The sequence below is a fragment of the Aedes aegypti genome, chromosome 3, assembly GCF_002204515.2.
Source record: "Aedes aegypti strain LVP_AGWG chromosome 3, AaegL5.0 Primary Assembly, whole genome shotgun sequence".
Lineage (NCBI taxonomy): Eukaryota > Metazoa > Arthropoda > Insecta > Diptera > Culicidae > Aedes > Aedes aegypti.
This window is the reverse complement of record NC_035109.1, coordinates 316564961-316582429: the sequence shown is the minus strand read 5'-3', so window position 1 is coordinate 316582429 and position 17469 is coordinate 316564961. Positions and strand designations below refer to the sequence as shown.

The following is a 17469-nucleotide window of genomic DNA, read 5'->3' as shown; positions in this document are numbered from 1 at the left end:
GCATTCGGAGTGAAATTAATATGGCGGAACCATAATTGATTGATTGTCATCGACAAATGCTATTTTTTCATCATAAATACACAAATAAGGGCACAATGTTATGATTCGGCATTTGTGGATGTCAAATTGCCATAACAAATGCTGATTGAAAATGATGCAGCTATTTTTCGCTTTTCATGGTAACCAAGCAGCATTCAACAAAGTTTGCAGTTGGTATGCTATTATGAAGAATATACGCAGAAAGAATGAAAATGAACATTAGTTTGTCGTTTTGTCGTCAGGAATAAGTGTTCGTAATGCATCGCAATGCATCTGAAGAGCCCAAATACTGATCAAATAGGTATAAATAAGGTAAGTTATCAAGATTCAATTGCAAGTCAATTAGTTTGAAAGCAGCTTTTATGACAACAAGGTGTATTATATCAATCTTTTATCATAGCCGTCACAAATAAGTGTCGTGCAGCCACCATATGCAGTTTAATAAGGTATTTTATGCTGCAATAAAGCTGATTTTGTAGCCACAAAATTTTAACTTTATAGTTTGTCTCTGAAAGGTTTTGAAAACAACTAAGAGTTGACTTACAAAATAGCGTCTTCTAGCAACGTTAAATGTCACCTCTAGCTATCATAGCATTCACGTAACTGTCATAAAATATTAATAAATCTACACGAATGCCAAATTGCTGTGGAATTGTTACTTGGGTATTGTCTACCTTACTTGTTTTTTTTTTTCAAGAAAATGTCTAGGTCAGACCGTTAGGTTCTATTATTTTGACTTATTTCTAAGATTTACGCTTGGTTAATATAAAAGATTTTTTTGTTCGGGCTTCAGTTGGCGCCAAAATGCGTTACGCATCTAGAATTATTTTCGAAAATACATATTTAGTAAAGCGTAGTCCGCAGCTGACGAGTCGAAACTGGGTTTTCTCATTTGTTTAATTCTCACAAAGGTCTTTACAGCAATTTTTCATAAATTTTAGAACAAAAGTATTCTTGAAATTTCCAAAATATATGCATTTTTCAACTTAAAGATTTAACAAGATGCTTCATAAACTTTAGTTTATTAGTAAAAATGTAATTTCCGGTGAAAAATAATAATTAATACGAAGAAATTTGATTTTTTTTCATTAAAAATCATGTTTTTGAATAGTTTTTGTTAAATAACTTTTTGAGTAGTGTTTGATCCTTCGACTTGGTTGCTTGCTCCTGTGGGGCAAGCGACGAACACTTGTTCGGCGTTCAATGCTTTTATCGAGTAATATTGCGAATCCGGTTAGGCGCATTCATTTCAAATTATTTATGTATCTTTTACCAAAACGAATCCTTTACCCAAACCTTTCCCATATCCAAACGCCCAGTGTCTACTTGTGAAAGCAGAGTTGCTCGCTTCAAATTTGCTGATTTGTACAGGCCGACTGCGATACAATTCGGATCAATTTATATCACATCAACATCATGCTGTCTACTCCATCACAAGTGCATTGATGGCGATAGACTATGGATATCACTGATGGGTTAAGTTTAGCCTTAAATTAAGTAGTTAAAATGGCAATTTATCAGTACGATATTTTTGATAGTGTTGCAGATAGAATGAAACTATTTGTTAGTCACTGAAAAACAGTAATAGCATGGATAATTACCACGTGATCACTCATTCCACAGTGATTATGATCTAGAGTGCCATGTCGCATCACTGCTGTTGGTTGTCAAATCAAAGTGATATTGATAGCTCGCAAGTGATAGTGATAGTTTTACACCATCAGCCATCAGCTGATACGATTGATATTAAGCAACTCTGTGTGAAAGTGCAGAGGACTCCTCGGCTTCCATAAAGCAAGTAACACGTCAACATTTCCCTCACATCCCTAAATTGACCTGCATTAGGACGCAGACGGCGCCGTTATTGTTTGTTATAATAATGAGAGCACCAGTACTTACACATTGAGGATGCTACTGATCACGAGTAGTGTCTGTTGGTTTCCTGTGTAAGTACAGCTGTTCTTGCAATAACGGAGTAGTATCTGCGGGCGGTCAATCATGCTCATGGTCATGCTCAATAACTTAGTCAAACATTGTTTTTACCTTGAACCGTTGTATACACAATATGAAAACAACTAAATAAGCTTCAAAAGCATGTTAATAGATATGGAATCAATTAAGTATGCATAAAGTTATGGTCCAAAAAAAATATTTCTTTAGTAACAAGTGGAAAAATTTAGAGAAAACTACTTTTAACTATGACTAGTTTTGATGTTAAACAAATTTTATATTCAGCAAACTTTTCATGAATTTAATAATTATTTTTTTCATCATTTTTTTAAAGAGAATGCTGCTCAAAGTTTCAGAATTGGTTGGAAAATACCAAAGTTATGAAGACTTCACTGAAGATCATATTTCATAACTGGAAAACTCACCTTCGCTTGCGCCACCTCTAAATCTCAATATTTTTGGCTTAAAATTTGAGGATTTCCTTTTTATGTGATTTGAATTCAAAAGAGCACACGAATGTTTGGTTTTGAAACATTTCAAAAAATAAGCCGCACCCTAATGAAAAAGGGGCGCCCATATCGTAGGTCGCCTAAGGTGCCATGAAGTCATGCTACGACTCTGACCATACCATACCATTTTATGACGTTAGGTCGGTAATGGCAGCAGCAAATTTTAAAGGTATTTTAAAATGTGATATGTCTCATATTTCACTGAAAAGAAAAACATAGGACAATTAGTGAGATCGCGTAGGAGACGAATGTAGCTCTTATTTGAAGCTAAAAAAGCATAGAAGAAACTCTGAGAGTTATATGTATGGCACCTAGTAACAGTTATTTATATAAAAACCTTGAAATTTTTCAACAAACTTTAGATCTACATTTAACTACTTACTACTTAGAGAGTAGTTAAGTGAATCATTTAGCTTATACAGTCGAACTTTCACAACGGATTCAAAAATATGGTTATGCAGCTAATTTACCACCTTTCTATAGAATTCTCGAATTTCTCGAAATTCTCAAATTTTTATTGCAAATTACACGTTGAATCACTTTAAAACTGACTGTGTACTACCATCAGTCCACAAGTACAGGTCAGACTCGATTATCCGGAGTATCGTTTTTTTTTTTCATTCCGGATAATCGAATCACTAAGAAAAAATTGTAATCTTCTATAAGCGAACTTAAATATTATCTTTTTTCGTCGTTTTATTTATATGATGCGGTGGCGTAGACGAAAATTATTTCTAAGAAACAGTAGGGGTCTTCTTCTTTTCTGACGTTACGTCCCCACTGGGACAGAGCCTGCTTCTCAGCTTAGTGTTCTTATGAGCACTTCCACAGTTATTAACTGAGAGCTTGCTATACCAATGACCATTTTTGTATGCGTATGTCGTGTGGCAGGTACGAAGATACTCTATGCCCTGGGAAGTCGAGAAAATTTCCAACCCGAAAAGATCCTCGACCAGTGGGATTCGAACCCACGACCCTCAGCTTGGTCTTGCTGAATAGCTGCGCGTTTACCGCTACGGCTATTTGGGCCCCTAGGGCCCCTAGTAGGGGTCTTTACAAGAAAAAAAATATCGGCTTACACAAAAATCCACTTTTTCATACCCTTTTTCTTAAATACGTTCAAATCTGCAAAACCATTCATATTGTATATTGCAATAGGAAATTATCTCATATTTATGCATAAAAATTGAAAAACAAGAACATCAAAAAACAAATTCCGGATAATCGAGTCTGAAATTCCGGATAATCGAGTCTCCGGATAATCGAGTCCGACCTGTACTCGCTCATGAGCGGGATATTGCTCATGCTGCAAACAGATAAGTTTGAATCAAATAAATTTGTAAACTATAGCCGCTAGATTTTGAACCGACATATTAGTTTGCTTTCATGTTCATGTCATCTTTTATGTTTTTACTAGAGTAGCCTTACTGTTCAAACTCGTAAACGGGCTTCTAGTACATGAGCGAGTACTGTTGCATTGATGATACTATCAGTATTATTGCTTCGCCAATAACTTTTTTTAAGATGATTGCATGCAAAATTTAAGCGATGAACACGATGAAAAAATGTTAAAAAGGGGATTAATTTTAAAACAGTTTTAGAAGACAGGTTGTGATTCTTCTTAATTAATTTTCTTCTTAATTAATTTTCTCAAAACCGTATGAAAATCACTTACGTCGATTTGAAAAAGTAATCGAGTATTGATTTATTTTTTTTAACATGTTACTATTTTCTTCATCAATGATTATACGTTTTTGTAGTATTTACATTTGAAATTTACATTTCAGGAAAATTGGACATATTATTATTTTTTTATGGGCCGTAAACAATGTTTACCCAAAATAAAATGTGAAAAATGCTCTGTATCTCTGTAAGATTCAGCAAACATTTGCTGATTTCAGCGAACAATAGATTGTATGTAAATTCTGAAATTATTTGATTCTGATGTTCAATCAAAATAAAATCCTCGACAAATTCAGTAAAAAAACCTTTTTGAAAAGCTTGTTAGCTTTTCCATGGAATGTCGTAACGAAGATGAATCTATGACAAAAGGTCGAAAGACAAAAGGTCGAAAGGACAAAAGGTCAAAAGGACAAAAGATCGAAGAACAAAAAATAAGGGACCAGAGGCCGAAAATCTTTTTTTTTTTTTCAGAGAAGGAAAAAATTCCCACCAGGCAAATCATTTTCGACCTTTTGTTTTTCGACTGTTTGTCCATTAACCGCACAGATTTTGTCCTGCTCCAAAGGGGAGGAGAAGATCGAGCGTGGCAAGCCATACAAAATTTTTGGAGGTCTCATACAAAAAACGTGACCAAGTGTGGGGAGAGGAGCTCATAAAAGTTGAAATTTGGTTTGACATAATTTGTGTCGAAAACGACAAAAAGTAACATGAGACATGTATGCGTATAACGCATGCACTGCTGCAGTAGCCCCAGATGATGACTCGCAGTAGTCCAGCCTGGCCGGTGATTGGGGGTTACCCTGGAAATGCTGCGTGCTGTGCTGGTACATATCGAGGTTATCGAGTCATCATCGTCATCGCTCCAAGCTACCGTCGCGTAGTTAGCCATGACTGCTTTTTTTGTATGAAGAGAATTCTTTTCCGCGAACGGTTACTGTGATCATCCCGCATCAGGCTGGTATTGGTGGTCTCATGAGTCGATTTTTCGCAAATCCACCACTGTCGTAGTGCGACGAAATCGACCTGTTGCGGACTTTTCTCCGCACATGTTCGACACGATTGCTGCTGCTGCAGTTCCGCCGCTAGTTCATTGCCGTTGTTCTGTTCCTGATTCCAATTTATGCGGGGAGAACGGGTACCATAATAGAAACCATATTTTATTGGCTAATTGACAGTTGAATAATCGTTATCACCAGCTCGTCCACTTGTAACCGTTGCCCGTATATTGACGTCTTATCACATCAGGATCAGGTGTTGTTGTCGAACACCCTCGAAAGTGTTTCTTTTGTAAGGCACCGATTGGCGTATTCTTAGGCGGGCAATGAGGATAAAGTGGGGCAGAAAGCAGGCCATGCCATCAAGTGTGCCGATAGAAATAATAACGCTAATCAAATAAGAGATAGCATCTCCTTCGGTACCGCAAGTATTGTTTACTACTGAAGGTTGCTCAATAGCTGTGCTTGACTCAGAATCGACCGAGCAAGCCGGCAAACAGCACAACTGCACACATGTTTACAAAGAGGCCAGTAAAGTAACTACTTCAGCCGTGCCCCAATCTGCTCCCCCTCCCCCCACAACCATCCATTCCTTAACCACCAAGGCCCCAAGCTGCGACCTTCCCAGAACATGCTTCGCTCGGTCAACTGTAGTGGTGCCGATTTTTCGCATTGCAGGTGCGTATCAGCCAATGGGGGACCAGGATTTGCTGCCACCACTACAGTCCCCAAGCCGGGATCTGAGTATCCGTACACGGCGCCAAGTCTCCCCAAACGAGCCTCGCACACAAAGGCAATCATCGATCCAAGTAAGCAGCCAGCAAGAAGCGGTGCCAGTAGTTGGCCCGAGTAAAGCTAACACATGGCATGCTACGAGATGATGGTTTTGTTAACTGCCGATGTTTTCTAGCGAGACGCGCGGTCGACTGCGATATGGTGCCAAGCAAACAGTCGCCGTCATGCGGTAGCCCCAAAATGATGCCCCGAAATGATGATGTGTCCGCTAGATCCAGACAGCGCACCGATTTTGGGAGAGTTGGAGAAGATTTCGTTCGAGCGCAGCATAATGTACAGAACCGATTGGACTTGTGGTGGTTTAATGGGGGAGCAAATGGGGGGAACGCTAGTACAAATACCAACCGAACTGGAGCTCAATCCGGAGAGTCGATACCGGAGAGAAGCTGTCGAAAGCTGTCTGCCATCATGATGATGGTAGTGAAGGTGGAAGCCCCAACCGGCTACAATGTAATTATTTACATTATTATTCTCGAATTCGTAGCGTAACCGAACACGGTGGTCGGGTATGGTTAGGAATTTGTCCCATCCATGTTTTCACTCACGAGAAAAGAAGCTCCACCAAGCGTCTCTGTCTTCTTTGCTTGGTTGGTTTGGTTGGCTGAGGTTTCCTCAGGAATGCGACGACGACGAAGACAAGCAAAAGCGAACGAGGGATGGGGAGTACAAGAAGCAAAAAACGACGAATAATATTATATTGTACGATATTCATTTTTAGATATTATGAGCGTTGAAGACGATCATGTGTGGACAGTGCTAACGGGAGTATGTATCTCTTTGCGGAGTGCTCTTCTGCTTTTGCTACGTCTTAGCTCATCGTAGACGTGACTGATAGGAATGTCGATACAACTGAAAACAAAAAGTTAAATTGGATTGTACGACGGTGAATTCGTCACCGCTTGATGTGGGAGGAATTATTGGATTGAATGGATTAAATGGAAAACATAACATCATGGTAGCCTAGAACATAATATTATTTTCTCAACTGTTCATGTCATGGACTATCAAATAATTAAGTAGCCTTTGATAAACCGTGGTAAAGCAATCAACACGTCTCTCAAAGATTTTTAGATTATAAAATTCAGTATTCAAAAACAAGTTTTGTTTAAAATAATGCACCAGATTTATCTAGATTGCAGGCCCTAACAACGATCGATCGATCGATCTAAATAAATCTTTTTGTTTTGTTTTTCCTGACAAATCTTTACAATTATATAAAGTTTCTGATAGGCCAATGGATTTCCTTAAAAGTGTTGGGTCACGGTTTATTTGAACAATACCACATGCAAACCATCGGGGTTCATTTTTAATTTGAACATCTAGTAACCCTAGAAACGTGTTTCTGGTCACCTCTTTCACTGTTTTGTTCTAATTCTGCGTTCCGTTCAACAACGTTCCATTTCACTTTACCCTGTTCCATGAGCTAAATGACGTTTGAACCATTTTTAATCTGAACGATGTGCAAATTAGCGGGGTGCTAATTGAAAAGTGTTCAGATTAAATGTGGTCAAACCAACGGGGGTACTCGGTATCAAAATCTATCCACTCTATGAAAATTTGTTCAAAACGCGGTTTTTCGATATTTTCGAGCAATTCAATATTTTATATTAATCAGGATTTTTATGTAAAAAAATAGTAAAATTTCATCTAGAAATTATGTTTATAAATTATACCACTAAACGAATATTTAAAAAATCTAATAGAAGCTCCAATTGAATGTGATTTCATTACATTGTATTAAACATAAGGTGATGGTCATGAAATGCAAATCCATTTTTTCAATCTTTAAAATCCTGTCATGAGCAACTTTCATCCTTAAATGTTTCGTTTTTTGCTCATGAAATGATTTTTTCGGGGTGAAAAAATAAGCTGTCGATTGAATGTATCCAATTTATTTCCTAAAAATCCTTAGAATACGTTTAAATTCGGAAATCGATCAGATTGCCAAGAAATCGGGAGGTTAACTTTTTTTTTTTAGTATCATTCTAAACATTACATTCATTATTTCTTATATCAAGGTGTTCTGTGTTATTAGACAACACTATCATCCTAATTTGGTAACACAAATCTAAGATTTTATTAACATTTTGTTAACAACATATTACATTTCATTTGCCGTAGCAGTTCAGTTTTTTTACAGGTGAGTTGATTTCACCTGCTTATAAGAGAAAAAAAAACCGTTTTTTATACAGTTAAACCTACATTAGTCGATGTTCCATTACTCGATATCGACTCATGGAACCATACTAAAAACCAAATTTCATGGTTACTATGATGGTCCCTTCAGATAGCTTTGCATTGCATTGCTGTTCCATGACTCGATATTTCCATGAGTCGATGGTCCCTTCAATATCGACTCATGGAGGGTTGACTGTATACTTAACCTAACTTAACCTAAACATATAACGCATTAATCGTGGTAATAGAAGATTGTAACGATTTTTGCCTGAAATTATTAATTATTTTATTTGACATTTGTTTCAATGTTTCAACATTGGATATTCTATGTAACTCATTGGTACTATACCAGGGAGGAAGCTTCAGAATCATTTTCAAAATTTTATTTTTAATTCTCTGCAGAGCTTTCTTCCTGGTATTACAACAGCTAGTCCATATTGGTACAGCATACAACATGGCTGGCCTGAAAATTTATTTGAATATCAAAAGCTTGTTCTTAAGACAAAGTTTTGATTTTCTATTAATAAAAGGATAGAGACATTCTACATATTTAATACATTTGGCTTGAATGCCCTCAATGTGATTTTTGAAAGTTAAATTCTTATCTAGCATGAGCCCTAGATACTTAACTTCATCTGACCAATTTATTGGAACCCCTCTCATCGTGACAACATATCTACTTGAAGGTTTCAAATAAAGAGCTTTTGGTTTATGTGGGAATATTATTAGTTGAGTTTTGGTAGCATTAGGAGAAATCTTCCATTTCTGCAAGTATGAAGAAAAAATATCCAAACTTGTTTGCAATCGACTACAGATGACACGCAGACTTCGTCCTTTCGCGGAGAGGCCTGTGTCATCCGCAAACAAGGATTTTTGACATCCCTGAGGTAACTCAGGTAAGTCAGATGTGAAAATATTGTATAATATTGGTCCCAAAATGCTGCCTTGAGGAACACCAGCTCTTACAGGAAGTCTTTCAGATCTGGAGTTCTGATAATTAACCTGAAGTGTACGATTTGACAGATAACTTTGAATTATTCTAACAATGTATGTTGGAAAATTAAAGTTTTTTTTAATTTTACGATCAAACCTTCATGCCAAACACTGTCGAATGCTTTTTCTATGTCTAGAAGAGCAAGACCAGTAGAGTAGCCTTCAGATTTGTTGGAACGGATCAAATTTGTTACACGTAAAAGTTGATGAGTGGTCGAATGTCCATGGCGGAATACGAACTGTTCATTGGCAAAAATTGAATTTTCGTTGATGTGGACCATCATTCTGTTCAAAATAACCTTTTCAAAAAGTTTACTGATGGAGGAAAGCAAACTGATTGGAGGATAGCTAGAAGCTTCTGCAGGATTTTTGTCTGGTTTTAAAATTGGAACAACCTTAGCATTTTTCCATTTGTCAGGAAAAAATGCTAATTGAAAACATTTGTTAAATATATCAACTAAAAATGATAAGCTACTTTCTGGATGTTTCTTGATGAGGATGTAGAAAATTCCATCATCGCCAGGAGCTTTCATATTTTTGAATTTTTTTAATAATAGTTCTCACTTCTTCCAAATCAGTCTCCCAGGCATTTTCGAAAACGTTCTCTTGATTGAGAATATTTTCGAACTCCTGAGTAACTTGATTTTCAATTGGACTAGTAAGTCCTAAATTAAAATTGTGCGCACTTTCAAACTGCATAGCAAGTTTTTGAGCTTTTTCGTTATTAGTTAGTAATAATTTGTTTTCCTCTTTCAATGCCGGTATTGGCTTCTGAGGTTTTTTCAATATTTTAGATAATTTGCAAAAGGGCTTAGAGCCAGGGTTCAATAGAGAAATTTTATTTTCAAAATTTTTGTTTCTTAATTGAGAAAAACGGTTTTTGATTCCTTTCTGCAAATCCTGCCATATAATTTTCATAGCCGGATCGCGAGTGCGTTGAAATTGCCTTTTCCTCACGTTTTTAAGACGGATCAAGAGTTTGAGATCATCGTCTATAAACATGGATTCAAATTTTACTTCACATTATGGAATTGCAATGCTCCTGGCTTCAACAATGGAATTTGTTAAAGTTTCAAGAGCATTGTCAATATCAAGTTTAGTTTCTAAAGAAATGTTAACTTCAAGATTAGAGTCAACATACGTTTTATATATATTCCAGTCGGCTCGTAAATAATTGAAAGTGGAGCTGATAGGATTTAGAATCGCTTCTTGGGATATTTGAAATGTAACAGGGACATGATCAGAATCAAAATCAGCATGAGTAACTAATTGGCTACAAAGATGACTAGAGTCGGTTAAGACCAAATCAATCGTAGATGGATTTCTAGAAGAGGAAAAACATGTAGGGCTATCAGGGTATTGAATTGAGAAATATCCTGAAGAGCACTCATCAAATAAAATTCTGCCGTTGGAATCACTTTGAGAATTATTCCATGACCGATGTTTGGCATTAAAGTCACCAATGACAAAAATTTTTGACTTATTGCGAGTCAATTTTCGCAAGTCAGTTTGGAGCAAATCAACTTGCTGTCCAGAGCATTGAAAAGGCAAATAGGCAGCTATGAAAGTATATTTACCAGACTGTGTTTCAACAGAAACACCTAAAGTTTCAAAAACTTTAGTTTCAAATGACGTAAACAGTTAATGTTTTATACGCCTATGAATGATGATTGCAACTCCCCCACATGCCCCATCAAGTCGATCATTACGACAAACAAAAAAGTTAGGATCTCTTTTGAGTTTAGATTCAGGTTTTAAATAGGTTTCGGTAATAACTGCTATATGCACGTTATTAATTGTAAGAAAATTAAACAGCTCGTCCTCTTTACCATTCAGAGAACGAGCATTTCAATTTAAAATATTTAAATTATTTTTTGGATCCATTAGAAAAACTTAATCCAATAATAATATGATTAGTAAATTTTACACCAACTTGGACTGCTTCAGTCATAGTGGTGGCTTTGAACATTGCATCAATCATTAGATTCAATTGTTCAGTTAGAAAATTAAAATCTGAGGCAGACATATCATTTGAAGTGGGTACATTTGATGATTTCCCATTAGAATTTTCGGTAGACGAAGAATCTGAGTAGGAGTTACCTGTGGCGGTAGGGTTTTTTTTCATTTGATTTGAAACAAGTAGAATGGGTTCTCATGGAACGAATAGGGGAAGAGTTCAAATTACCTGCTACGATATCGGCAAAGGATTTACCGTGGGTAGATACATTCGAAATTGAAAGATTCGAACGGCTACCCGACGGATTAAAATTAGTTTGTGAATGAGCATGATTATGATCTTCCTGATGGGTATGATTCCTAATCAAGCGATCGTTAACTGAAAAATGAGCATTGTTCGATACTCTACCAGGCAAATTCCGGAAACGACCGTTATCGTAACGGATATTATCTTTCATCTGCCTGGCACGAGCCTCAATGACTCTTTTGCGTGAAAAGCAATTCCAAAAATTTGACTTATGATTAGCCCCACAATTAGAGCATATGAACTTGGTGGTATCTTCCTTCACTGGACAGACGTCCTTCGCGTGAGAAGAACATCCACAAATCATGCATTTAGCATCCATGCGACAATTTTTTGTACCATGACCCCACTTTTGGCACCGACGGCACTGAATGGGGTTCTGGTAATTTCCTCCAGGTTTCTGGAAATGTTCCCATGTCACACGGACATCGAACATAAGTTTTGCTTTTTCTAAAGCTTTAATATTATTTAGTTCTTTTTTGTTAAAGTGAACTAAATAATATTCTTGAGAAAGCCCTTTCCGAACAATGCCAGATTGGGTTCTCTTTTTCATAATGATTACTTGGACTGGAGGAAATCCAAGTAAATCATTTATACCATTTTTGATCTCTTCAGGTGACTTATAGTCACTTGAGAGACCTTTCATGACAACTTTGAACAAACGTTCAATTTATTCGTCATAAGTAAAAAACTTGTGCTTCTTCTCTTCAAGATGCTTGAGAAGAAGTTCGCGATCTTTAAGAGTTTCCGGCAAAACTCGACAGTCTCCTTTCTTTGTGATTTGGAAGGAGACCTTGATTCCCCTAATGGAGTTCAAGATCTCCTGCCCAAATCCCCCAAATTCGGAACTACTGACCACGATAGGCGGCACCACGGCATAAAAATTAACAAGGCAGTCTCTTCACTGATGTAAATATCGAGTTTCATTATAAACATGTGACGTCACTCCTATCGTACCATATACCTTCCGGACCACTAGATCATTTTTTTCGCAAATTTGTTCGAGGTGGATAGGAATGACGTCGTCAAGTAGCTGTCAGTTTTCGGAGTATATCACCTTCTTAATTTTAGTACACCGTGGGCGGCACTCTTTGCTTCTTCACTTGAATCAAAGAGCCTGGGCTAGAGGCTGCTTCGATTTGGTGTTCGGAAAATTTGACTAGAGCATCGAACTGATTGCTCATTTCGATACAATTATTCATTTCACCCTTGGAAGAAACTTCGCATTCCGGGGAAGCGTCCTTTCTTCCATTCTTGCCACGTGTAGTGACAGTTTTAAAACCCACTTTTTTGGAAGGAAGTAGTGAATTCAGAGATTCACCCTTCCTTTTGTTAGTTGTTGATACCATGTTTAGTTAATAAACGAGAAAGACGTGACCTTCGAGAGGTTTTTTTCCCAAGACGGTGTCCAAGAAGGATTACCACCGCTAGCTTTCCAAAAATATGTCTACTTAGCAGTGATCCATGCACGAGTTTACTTATTTGACGTTTGAGCGGTGCCGAATCCACTCGTTGCCATGGTCACGTAAATAACACGGCACCGCTCAAACGTCAAATAGTGAACTCGTGCATTGGACCATTGACCAGTGTACGAGTTCATCCAGTGACGTTTGAGCGGTGCAGTGTTATTTACGTGACCATGGGAACGAGTGAATTTGGCACCGCTCAAACGTCAGATTAGTGAACTGCTGCATCGGTCCATACTCCTTCATGATACTAAAAGCGACCAAGTTTCTAGATAAGAGTTCATTTGAAACCGGGTACTGCCAACTGAACCCCTTTTTATTTTCAGGAAAATCTTGATCTTCATGTAACGATTTCTCGCCTAACTATTCAAAAGGACCAATCCTCAAAACGTTGATTCTGAAAAAAAAAATCGATGTGAATATTGTTCACCACATTTTCAATTCCTATTTCTCACTATTGAAATCAATCAATGTAATTTCTTGCTCGTTGAGTGACGATTTACTATTACTACACCGTAATAATCGATTTTATTCAGCACACTGCCACTTGCAAAATTTCTCATAAATACATTATCTAGATTGTTATTTCCCCGAATAGTACAGAATATTGTTTTCCCCGATTTGTGTACCCACATAAACTTTACAAATTGCCGAATCAGATTGTAAATTTCTTTGGAAATCCTAAGAAAAAGCGTTTACAAAATAATTCATGTAATACTCACGCCATAGTCAGCAAACTGTGGGTCCAAAAAAAGTTGTGTACGGGTTACGAACCAAATTCGATTCTGAGTGTGCGGTTTCCCAAATGTTATGATTTTTTCACGTTTAGTATCATAATTGTGTACTTACAGTGAACGTTTTCATTGTATCGGATTTCTCTTACGTTAATAACTTAACTAGACAATTGTTATTAAATTATACTCTCTTAGGCTGGAATAACCTAGAATTAGGCAATTTAAATGTGCAATTAGACAAATGTTTTCTCTTGCTATTCTTGTTTCAGAAGGAAGCTTTCATCGGCAATTTTCGTGCTGCACTGTAAAATCTATCGATTAAATTTCGTGTAATAATCGAAAGAGAAGATCGATCGAGCTCAGTTAATACGCCTTTATGATACTAGAAGCCAACCTCAACCAAGTTTCAAGATATAAGTTTGAAACTGGGTACTGCGAACTGAGCCACTTTTTGTTTCAAGCAAATCTTGAAATGTTTCTTGTTGCAAAATCTCTCGTAACAATTCAAAAGGGCCAAACCTCAGATGTGAATATTGTTCGCCACATTTTCAATTCCTAGTTCTCACTATTGAAATCAATCAATGTCATTTCTTGCTCGTTGAGTGGTGATTTACTATTACTACACCGTAATAATCGATTTTATTCTGCACATTGCCAAACATGTGGAAAAATTGACGAGTTTAAATGCTTGGCCCATTTATGATTTTCTTTCGGGCATTTGCCTTTTCATAGGCCAATTTGAATTTTGGTAGCTTGCCTTGGACCAGGGCTAGGCCCTTTTGGTTTTCAACGAATGAACAAGAGAGAGTCATTGGCCTCTCACCATGCTAAGGCCAATGACAGTTTGCGAAATTATCCGATTGTAGGCCCTCTTGATGGAGAGAGATCTGATCATTGGTCTTTTCAACAGGGGGCCAATGAATGGTTTGGAAAAAAGCGGTTGTTGGCCGTTTTGAAAATTGGGTTTATATCGGTAAGTTTTATGATTATGTTGAAAATATTTGCATAGGTTGGGAGATGCTATCGAATGGTATCAACACCAGATTTGTTTATCATTGGCCCTTTAGATTTTTTACGCGAGAATCGGGTGTGTCGTATTAATCCCGCAATCGTCACTATAAATTCTCTATTTACTAAATTCTGCTCTGTGATCTCTCTCTCTGGAGGGCTTGAATGCGTTCTAGCTCGCATGACCTTCGCAAAGTTTGAATCGGCTAATAACCCAGAAAGTGAGCTAATAAGGATGTATAAACTCGATTCCTGCCATCGAACCGATCAACATCGAAAGCAAAATGGCCGTTGTAAAAAGCACAGATAGCGTCACCGTAGTCTTGTGTGTTTGACAGAACATCAATGCGTTCACAATTAACAATTTTAATGTCACCGCTGTTTGGATGCGGTGAGTGTCGAAAGATTTACCTCCAATGATCTATTCTAACAAGATATTCACCGATATTTTCACCAGGAGTGTTCTCAGAGAAGATTTTTAAAGTTACCTATTTGAAGAATCGCTAAAAACAAAACTGTTCTCGGAGTTCTGATAGAATTTTGAACAAATTCACATCGAAACATTTTCAAGAAATTCTTTCATTAGCTTTGCCAACAATGCTAAGGTAGAGATTTCAAAACTGCATTTGGATGCAGAAGTTAACAGATAATTTACGAGGAATTTATTAAAAAGATCCGTCAAAATGTATGCAAGAAAATATTGGTATTTCATTTAAAAATTACTTGAGGAGAGTCCTCGAAAAAAAAAAATATGCGGCACTGACCTGATTTTTTCAGTCCCTTTTTGCTCTCACTATTTAATGAAAAAGTTTTCTTCAAATCTTTTTTAGTCATGTTAAAGTTACTATGCATAGGTATAAGCATAACATACCAAAAAAAGAACATTTTGAAAAAGGAGCTAATAAAATTGGTTCATGTACCTATGCATATTTCACTAGAACCAAAAAAAAAAACAAAAGAAATTTATTCAAGAGCATTTCTAAAACAACTAAATGAAAGTACGAATCTGCCTTTTATTAGGTGCTAAATGGAAACGTTGTATCGAGGGGTTTAGGACAAACTTTAGAAATTACCTTTTTTTGTTTTACTTAAAATTTAAAAGAAAAAAAATACCCTTATTGACCATCTTCCTTTTAGCCAAGCACTTCCTTTTAGCAGAAAGAACTAGGCACTTTCTTTTGGCAGAAAGAAAGTCATGTTGTGGGTGTGTTGAAGTAAGTATTTTGGTTCTTCTGCGAAAGACATCTTGAGGAGTACCGCACTAGTTCCCTAATAAGACTCGTTAGGAACCTTTGTAGGAGTTTTCATAGAAATGCCAGTTCAAATAATCCAATCCATTGATAAATTTTCACGAAATCTTTTAAAGATGCTTCCTTCAATAATTAGTAGGTGGGCTTCGTAGCCGTGCGGTTAGTGTCACCAGGCATTAAGCCACATCGTGCTAGGGATTGTGGGTTCGATTCTCGCTGCAGACCGGAAAACTTTTCGTGAGAAATGTTCTCTGACTGTACCATTGGGCGTTGCATGCTAGTCCGTTGTCTAGTGTGGTGCTTCCTTCAAAGGGCAAAATGCCCACTGGAAGCATTAACGTGTGGGTGTCTTTAAAAAAAAACATTCCAGAAATTTCGTAAACAAAAAAATGTAAAAAGAAAAATCAAAGTGTACGTTGACAGTTTCTAGAAAATCTAATTGAGAATTTTGTCGAAAATTGATTCTAGCGTTCTGCTAGAAAAGAAATTTGTACAGAAATATTAGATAACAACCATCATGGTTTTACACATTTTCCATACCAGATTTTTGCTCAAATACAGTCGACTCTCTACATCTCGATGTTCAATATCTCGATATCTCTCTATAAGTCCCTTCATTTGGTATACAATATCTCTCTCCACATCTCGATGTCTTCCTTATCTCGATATCTCCATATCTTGATGTGTTTCTGTTGATTTTTTGTTCCCAATTTTCTCTCTGTATGTCGATATGACCAAAATAGAAGGTTTTTAGACGGATTTTTTGGAGTTCAAAGTAAATAAGGAACGTGCAATGACGTCTGATTGTTTATTATTTTCTTGTTAACGGAGTGTTTTTCAATCTAGTTTTCAATAAAATGGTTCCTTCGATATTGAGATATGGAGAGGCGACTGTGGAAGCAATGGTCATGAAAATTTATCATTATATTGCACTAGCTATATTGACTAGTTATATTGACAAGCAGTTCTGAGTTATAAACGTTTTCATATTTTTCCTTTATTTGATTCATCGATTTATCAATTTGTAAATTATAAGCCAAGTCATCGCATCTCTTATAAAACTGTACTTCTCGCCTACTTATCAGCAATATCCAGCACATACATTGCAAATTAAAGCTAGCACTCATCATAACAACATCAACGCTGATTGCCTGCTATGATGAGTGAGCCAGATCCGAGACGAGAGCTTGAAATTTCGACCCATTCATCATTGGTAGGACGCAAAGGACGCAGCAGAGCAGATACGGATGACTGAAGGGGATGAAGCCGATGAATGAAGCCCGGAGAATTGATTCACAGAACCTCGTCAAGAGTTCACATCATCGTGTGATCACCTCATCTCCCCATCCATCCTAAATAGAACGGTATCGAGGTGCTATACAAACACCATAGAGCAATGGCAAGAGGCGACAAAGCCTTCAATAATTCGCAGAGAAACAATCAACCGCACCCAACTTTGGTGTGAACACTGTAGGGGAGACTGGGGAGGCGAGATCCGCTCTTCTTAATGCTGCTGAAATCATTAGACTGCATTAAAAATCATAATCAAAGAACAAAATATCATAAACTCATATTAAAACTTCATAAGGGGGCCTTTTTTAGAATCCAC

General features: G+C 37.0%; 1 long non-coding RNA gene across 1 annotated transcript in view; it reads right to left on the bottom strand.

The window, feature by feature from the left end:
• The window catches only part of LOC110679552, a 56338-nt gene extending 42531 nt beyond the window's left edge, over nt 1–13807 (bottom strand). The window contains exons 1-2 of the long non-coding RNA XR_002502583.1: nt 13718–13807; nt 13591–13653 (exon numbers count right to left, since the gene is read on the bottom strand). This is a non-coding gene — a long non-coding RNA (uncharacterized LOC110679552). The remainder of the gene's footprint in view (nt 1–13590; nt 13654–13717) is intronic.
• Nucleotides 13808–17469: the final 3662 nt, after the last annotated feature.